Here is a 7,453-nt window from a genome sequence, read left to right as displayed (position 1 = left end):
CAGAAAATATCTATCCCTTGTGGGCTTTCCAAGGGGTGGAAAGAAAAGGATTGCACTCGGGAATATGACTGTTCAGAGTTGGCTTGGGATCATCAAGCGAATGATATGGATTCTACTACTACAGTATAACAAGTCCCTGGTTGCTTATGCACTTATCCGTCGTCTCTTTAAGCGCCATCACCCTCTAGATCAAACGAAGTTTTGATGCATTTTCATTTTGAATCGAATGCCAAAAAACCTTTCCAGTTGGGACCAAACACGATGAGTCTTGATGAACAGGCGAACGATTTTCGATTCCAACCAGAGATAAAGTCGTCTCTTGTTAGGTATGTGAGATATCAAGGAAAAAACACTTGACAAGATCGCAGTCGAGTGACAGGAATTCGATTAAACCTCAGATGAACATCCCGATTACCGATTCAACATTCATAACAATGGGGAATATCGACCAAGGAGTGAGAAGACCGAACTTTTCAGAGCTTACTGGATAAAGGAAGCGGGAAAATTTGCCAGTGTAGAATGACGAGGGAGACAGACCCTTTATTCGACTAGCTCTATGTAGATTTGTAGTTCATCCCCTTGCCAATACCTCATCTTCGAAACATTCCCGCTTGAGTTGGCCAACCAACCAGTAACCAGTTACCACGCCATAAATCTGCATAAAATTCATAATGGAGCAGGTATTAGTCTTCGATTTTCTTGCACCCCTTTTCCCTTTGAGCCAAAGGAACGGACGGATAGGATACACCCTCAATAGTTTGGATGTCATACTTGAGCATGGTCATAGAGCTAAAAAGGAAGGCGTGTCTGGAGCCTTTTCCAGGATGCAGTACCAGACGTCATGGCATCAAATATGGTTGTATGCACCAGCATGTGAATATTTCCCTCCTGGGTTCGAATAAATGCAGTAGGATTTATTACCGGGTGCCTTCTTGTTAGACATGCAACAATGGCTAGATCATTCCTCATTCTGAATTACGGACGTTCCATTCATCAAACGATGTCTTCTTGTTCCTTTTAGGATGAGTGGAATTATGAGTAGTTTTAATTCTCGATCGGTGATGTTGACTTATTTTTACATATTTGGTTTCTCTCGTGATCTATCAAAGTCCAATGGAGGCGTTTCATAATTGATATGCCATGTCATGATTTATAATGAGATTCCTCGGGTAAAATTCATCCACTCGATATTCTGATTCGATGGCGAGATTTTCATCCAAGCTCTCTCGGAGTGTTTCTCACACTTGCTCGATCTTAACTTGCCTTTAGCTGGTGCCCTTCTAGTCGTCATCGCGTCAAGAGACTGACTGGGATGGGCTGAACAGATGTTGTGCCTCTTGAAAATCAATAACATTTGTTATCAATCAGAGGGCATCATCGAGGGGTCGGGGAGCCTTATATCACGGGCAGAAACTTCCAGCACCTTGACTTTTGTGTTTGACACCAATTATCCATCACATTTGATCAATTCAACAAAATTACAGGGTGAGAGGAAAGTTTCAGACGCTTGATGATGTGCATATTCATCCGAATATTCCGCCGCAACGTTGCATGATCTGCCAAATGAGGGTTTGTTTGGGGTGGTGGAAGCAACTTGGGAGAAGTCAATTGACGACAATGCGGATGTGTGGCTGTAAGAGAAAAGGCTTGGCGAGTGTCTGGCCGACATTACGAGCACTGAAGCCTGGAGTCACAACAGTCACGACTGCCTTTGTAATTATAAACTCATCATTAGTCAGGGGCACGTGTTCTGGATATGAATTTTTGCTCACCCCTTTCGTCTTCGTCTGCATGTGTGAAGCTAGCTGGCAATCCAAACAGACTCTCAGTCAGTATTGCATGATCCAGGTTGATCCGGACCAAGTTTATTTCAGTTGACTCCATGGATAGTTATAAAGGGGATTTGGGCATGACTTCCACGAATTCAAAGCAATAACGTCCCACTTTTATTGCGCACGTCAATTAATTCTCGGAGCAAAACTGGCAATTTGTATGTCAGGTTAGTAACAAGATGGTTCTGGCCAATGTTTATGATCTGAATGAAACAATCAATTTGGCTTCATCTCAACACAGCGAGCATTTTCATTGGTAGAGTCACGCCCAAAATTATGGCCATGCAGGGAACAAGGTGAGGGTTGCCAAGGTACGTAGAACAAAACCAACATTAACCGACGTGTACATTTTAGTGTACATATACAGCCCCTCGTACTTGTCAAGTTCTCTGTATATACTGATGCTAATAATCATTATTCATAATTAAAGACTCCCCTGGGTTGGCAGGAAACCCAAACATACAGATGGATAAACCCTACATACATATACCACCATTCACTTGCTTTCGTGGTACTGTTGCTCATTGTCAAAGTACCCACGGTCTGTCACTCAAAAATCCCATAAAGCCTAGAAATCCCCGGAGAGAGGCAGAAGCGGCTCACAAAACGACCTGTATCAAGCCTCAAGCCTCAAGCCTCAAGCCGCCCCAGACATTGGGTTGGATGCGCGACTTGCTTCGGACTGAATGGATATGTTCCGAGTGCGAGCACTGCCCACCAATACATAGTACAGTCACCAAACCAGCAGAGAGAGTAAAAGAGAGAGACGGCGGAGAGAAAAAAGAGAGAGACACACTAGATGAGATTACCTTCTCGTCGAAGCTACTGTTCACCCTGTACGTATGTACGAACGTACTTGTTCTGTTTCTCTCTCTCACTCTCTCGCACACTGTCGTTTCCGCGATTCATCCATCCAAGCTCGAAGCCCGAAGCTCGAAGAGCCGAGGAGAGTGCTTTGAAAAGGGTAGGGGAAATTGTGACGGGCTCTCCATTACCGAGCGGGGTTCTGTGAAGGCACGAGGATTTCGTCCAGTTTGAATGAGAGTCCCGCCGAGTGTTGAGAGTGATCTCGGTTTTCAGAGTTGTCCCGAGTGTGGACCAAGTTCGTTTTAGTCGCATATACTTAAGTGGTGGCCAAGTGAGAGATTCCTGTGGTGCCATTACCAGTCTGCTTCTCAAGGATGTGCGATCCTGACCAAGGCAGAACTTTGGACAGAGAGAGATACAGATAGTTGTGTACTTTGACATCGGACTTTCGGGAAGTGATGGGAGATAATCTCTGAACAAACACAAGACACAAGAAGTGTTGATCTCCAAGCACTTGACGAAAATGTGCTAGTGTATTCCTTGCTCTGCGTACTTCATCAGAGGATTGGAAATCAGTACCTTCTCGCTGTCTGTATTCAAGGTAAGAGCCCTCTGAACACGAAAATCGATTGAAATTACTGGCAAATTTGAATGTTTTGCATTTTTTTCCAATTGAAACCTCCCTGGTTGATGGGTTTATGGCTGACGAGTACGTTTATGTACCATAAACTCCCTGCCATTTCCAAGTCATTCCAAGTCTTCCCTATGAACACAAACAACCACCTGGTTTTGTGCCACTTTCAATTGAGGCAAAGCAATAATCCTTGAATATTGTCGAATCACTCCTGTCTCATTGCAATGCCAATTCAAATTGCATTACAAAGGTTTCCGGGAGCGGAAAAAAGAGTCGAGTCAAAGTTAGAAAAACTGGATTGAATCGAAAATATTTACCATGTCAATCGTCAACATAATCTCATTACGTACCGAAAAGCACCGAAGACAGGTGGAAAGGGTAACTATGAAATTACTTTTTTTTGGCCTCGATTCTCATCTGAGAGTTTCCACGCTTAAGAACAATAATTATACACCTTATCTGGAGCAAAAAATGAGATCCCATGTCCCAGCTGACTATTTCAAGCCTCGCCTTCACTTTCGAGTGAATCGATTGTCGTTTTTTTCCGTTGAAACTCACGAGTTAAATGCCAATCAATGTCTTCAATCACTTCAGTCTTGACCAAATATGGTTGAATCCACTTGAGTCGAACCGACGATTATGGCCATCCTTTGGAAACGGTTGAGGTGAGAGACACGAACCTCGTTTAGCTTTTCTCCGATTACATCGCAATAACTTCTCAACCCTAAAATTGACACAAAAAAGACGCAGATTGAAAGAGGTCCGTAAGAAAATTGAGCCATTCTCCTTTCATAATTTCAATGGCATATTTGGTGGGCGCTGTTAGTTGCATTGTCCGAACCAATCTCTGTCGAAGAAAGGGCGGGGCGAATTCTTCATGACCTGGTTGGTTATGAAAACAAAATTGAGCTTGTTAGTCCGGCATTTTGCTTTGAAAAGCACTTTATTACTGTTCGAGCGGGGTTTTAGTTGCTCTACTGTGACCGCTGCTGCGTGCTCTGACTTGGTCGGTCCGATTTTTTCCCATCCTTCTCTTTTTTTTCAAAAGGAGTTCTCTCCAATAACATTTATCATTCAGTTCAATTGGGCCAAATTGAAAGGAAAGGAGAGTTGAGCAAATAAATGATCGATCATCTGAACCTACGTGTACCTGAGTTCACAACAAGCGACCAACCAAAGTAGAGATCCAGTTTTCAAAAGATTCGCTCTATTTTGATGGAAATGCTTTTGGAATTTAGACGCGTCTATAACGAATCAGAGACGACGGAATAATCCCTTGGAGCAGCTGTTTAATGAAAATACACATTCGAGTTGTCAAGCAGGAGGTGAGATACCGTACCTCAATTTGGTTATCTGCCTCGGAAATCAAAGATGGAAGACATCAAATTTCCAGGGCACGGTTAAAACACATTGAAATTTCGTGGGAATACAAGAACTTTGCAGTATGACCAAGTGTGCCGTACCTTGCCTCAACAATAAATCTTGGCCCTTCATCCTCCTCCAGCACCTCAAAGGGTGTCGATTTTATGGGCGGAATAACAAACGTACTACTACTGTTGGTCGTCTGGCTGCCTTCTGGTTTACTTCCAGAATGGAAGAAAGCATTTGTTGGTTCGACTTGTTCCTAAGGTGCTTAGGAAATCCCTGGTGCTATAAAAAAAAAAGAGCAATGCTTTTCTAAGGCTGGCCTGGACCTTTTCGAGTAGATCATCTGGACTTCCCTCATCATGTTCCTGGACCGTGTTTGATTTAGATCCTTTTTGCTCCAGTTCCACTTTTTCCATTCGGCCAGGAGGATATTGCCCAAAGAGGAAAGGCAGCTGAAGGAAAAGGGGAATTTCGAACCAACTTATCGGATATTCCGACGTCTGCCAATCTTAACTTTGTTCCAAAAGTTGACTTGAACTCGAGAATTAGGTGGCAGAGACAAGAGGTCATTATTCGCTCTTTCAGAGATGGATATCAGACACATACGGGTTCATTGAACAGCCAAGTGCAAATGGTAGATAAAGTGTGAAAATATGGGAAGACGGGGGGAAAGTTTCTCTCGCCCAATTCCCCACAGGGAAATGCAGGAAATATTGAGGCCCAATTTTCTCAGCCATGGACATAGATCTCTTTCTCTCCATTTCCCTTCCCCCTTTCTCGTTTTGGGCATGGATACCAGAAATCTCCAACAACGAGATTGCTTTTGGGCTGTTCATTCATGTGGGGGTGAAAACAATATTTTCATTTTCACATTTTGGACCTTGCTTCTTAAATTGGCCAAATTTTGGTCCTGTCCAAGTTCTTTTCAGAGCTAAAATGAAGGGTAATTATCCTAATGCCAAGACATTACTCATACTGACGTTCAAGCCAAGAAAGTAGCTCTTGATGATATATAGACATTTCTTTAGGGCGGAAGTAAGAACCTCACTGATTGAGAACCCTTAAGAAGAAACGATCTTTCAGGAATTCCAAGCCACCAAAAAATTACAATACGTAAATCCACCAGGATGGAAGATCTATCGACAAAAAGGAAACTCTTTACAGGAGTTCAAACTCTCAGGTGTGAAAGACAGTCTGGAAAGCAGCGACGGCGTCCAAAATTGGCCTCCTCGACCCATTGACTTTCGATAAAGAGCTCACTCCTCACCCTGACCCTCTCATTGCTTGTAAGAATCTGGCCAATGTTGTCGTGGACTTCATTCCTCGAATTTATCGCTTGTATGTTCATCCGTCCTCGCACGGACCCGGATCAAATTGAAATAACTCCATTAGCCCTCCCACAAGGTTGACTTCTTCTCATTCTCCAAATGCTTTCACGCCAGTTTCGCTTTCCCTTTTTTTCCGAACAAAGCAGAGTTCATTAGGTTCAAATTGTTGTTCATAAAGCTCTTCATATCACTGATCTCGATTGTTGAGAACAAAAACAGCTTGGGCTGTCCACAATCGGGGGTCGCTCTTGGCCTCTTTGGGGGTCGAAAGAAGTGTTCCTGGGGTCAATTAAAGGTGTCACTTCGAGTTGTTCGGGTCATTCATTTCCAAGCCGAGTCATTCTTTGTTTGCACAAGGGACCTGATGTTTTCATTCGGGCCAGAATCAGCTGCCTCATCAGCAGCCCTGGGTAGGAAAAAATGTAAGAAAATAGCCGGATGGACTTGCTGATGAGGACGAGCGCATTACTGAAGATGGAGGAATCCCCCCGCCTTCCCGTTTACATCCCCTTGTACGTAGTTGATTCGTAATCTCCGGATTTCCTGAATTTAACATACAATCGGCGCCGCATGGTTTTGTTACGGCTAGCAGCTGCTCTTGTCCTGGAAATTGGTCGTAACCTAGCCTATATGGCCAGAGCTTTGAATTACTGCGAGGTTGTGAAATTACTCTTTGCAAAAGAACCCTTTTCTGTTGATGAGAGTTCTCGAATCCTTTCAACCTATTTGTTTTGGGAAGAAAGTGAAACTGCTGAAACTTCAGCGTTGGCTGGGAGTCACAGCACGTGTCCAATGGGTGGGAGTGGATTCCGGACAAACAGTGATTTGGATTGGCAATCTTTGAACAACCGAGGGTTATCCTCCACAAAACATTCGCCGTCTCATGTGTGCTCTTGGCCATTGGAAATTGGTTCTTAATTAAGCTTTCACGATTGATATTTTTCATTAACTCGATCCTGCCAAGGGCCCCTGCCGGGGAATTTTCGGTTCCCAGAAGATTCTCATCGGAACCGTACTGAACCCACTCAACGACGGTACCTCTTAAGTGAGACTGTCCAAGATAGTTTTGTCGGTGATATCTGATAAGGAAATGGAGATTAAGCGCAGAAACATGAGCTCCAATTTCTCGTCTGTCGAGCCCTGACAACGAAAAATGCCTCGCCGGTTTCCAGTCGGTCTTTAAGCGATCCCGCCCTCTGAGGTCTAATCACTTTGATTCAATAACGTACTTGCTTTCCATCCCCCAAAAGGTGACGATAGAGATTTTTTTTTGATGGAGTTGCAAGATACGCAACGACGTCCAGACGTCTGAGGAGATGCTTGAGTAAGAAACTAATTATTCCCAGGCACATGTACAGTTGTTCGGCGATGTAACCTATCGGCTCAAGGGTTGGTGTCAGGGTGGGCAATTTTGAGAATTAGCGTGACTTTTGGACACCAAGTGTCCAAAAGTGTCCAAAAGTGTCCAAAAGTGTCCAAAAGTG

The 7,453-nt window shown here is 43.8% G+C and overlaps 1 protein-coding gene across 1 annotated transcript in view; it reads left to right on the top strand.

Moving 5' to 3' along the window:
* Positions 1-2,846: 2,846 nt before the first annotated feature.
* The window catches only part of LOC131886145 (teneurin-m-like), a 61,775-nt gene continuing 57,168 nt past the window's right edge, over positions 2,847-7,453 (top strand). The window contains exon 1 of the mRNA XM_059234401.1: positions 2,847-3,240. The gene's annotated coding sequence lies outside the window, so the exon portion shown is untranslated. The remainder of the gene's footprint in view (positions 3,241-7,453) is intronic.

Source organism: Tigriopus californicus, chromosome 9, assembly GCF_007210705.1.
Source record: "Tigriopus californicus strain San Diego chromosome 9, Tcal_SD_v2.1, whole genome shotgun sequence".
Taxonomy (NCBI): domain Eukaryota; kingdom Metazoa; phylum Arthropoda; class Copepoda; order Harpacticoida; family Harpacticidae; genus Tigriopus; species Tigriopus californicus.
This window is presented reverse-complemented; position numbering and strand designations above follow the sequence as displayed.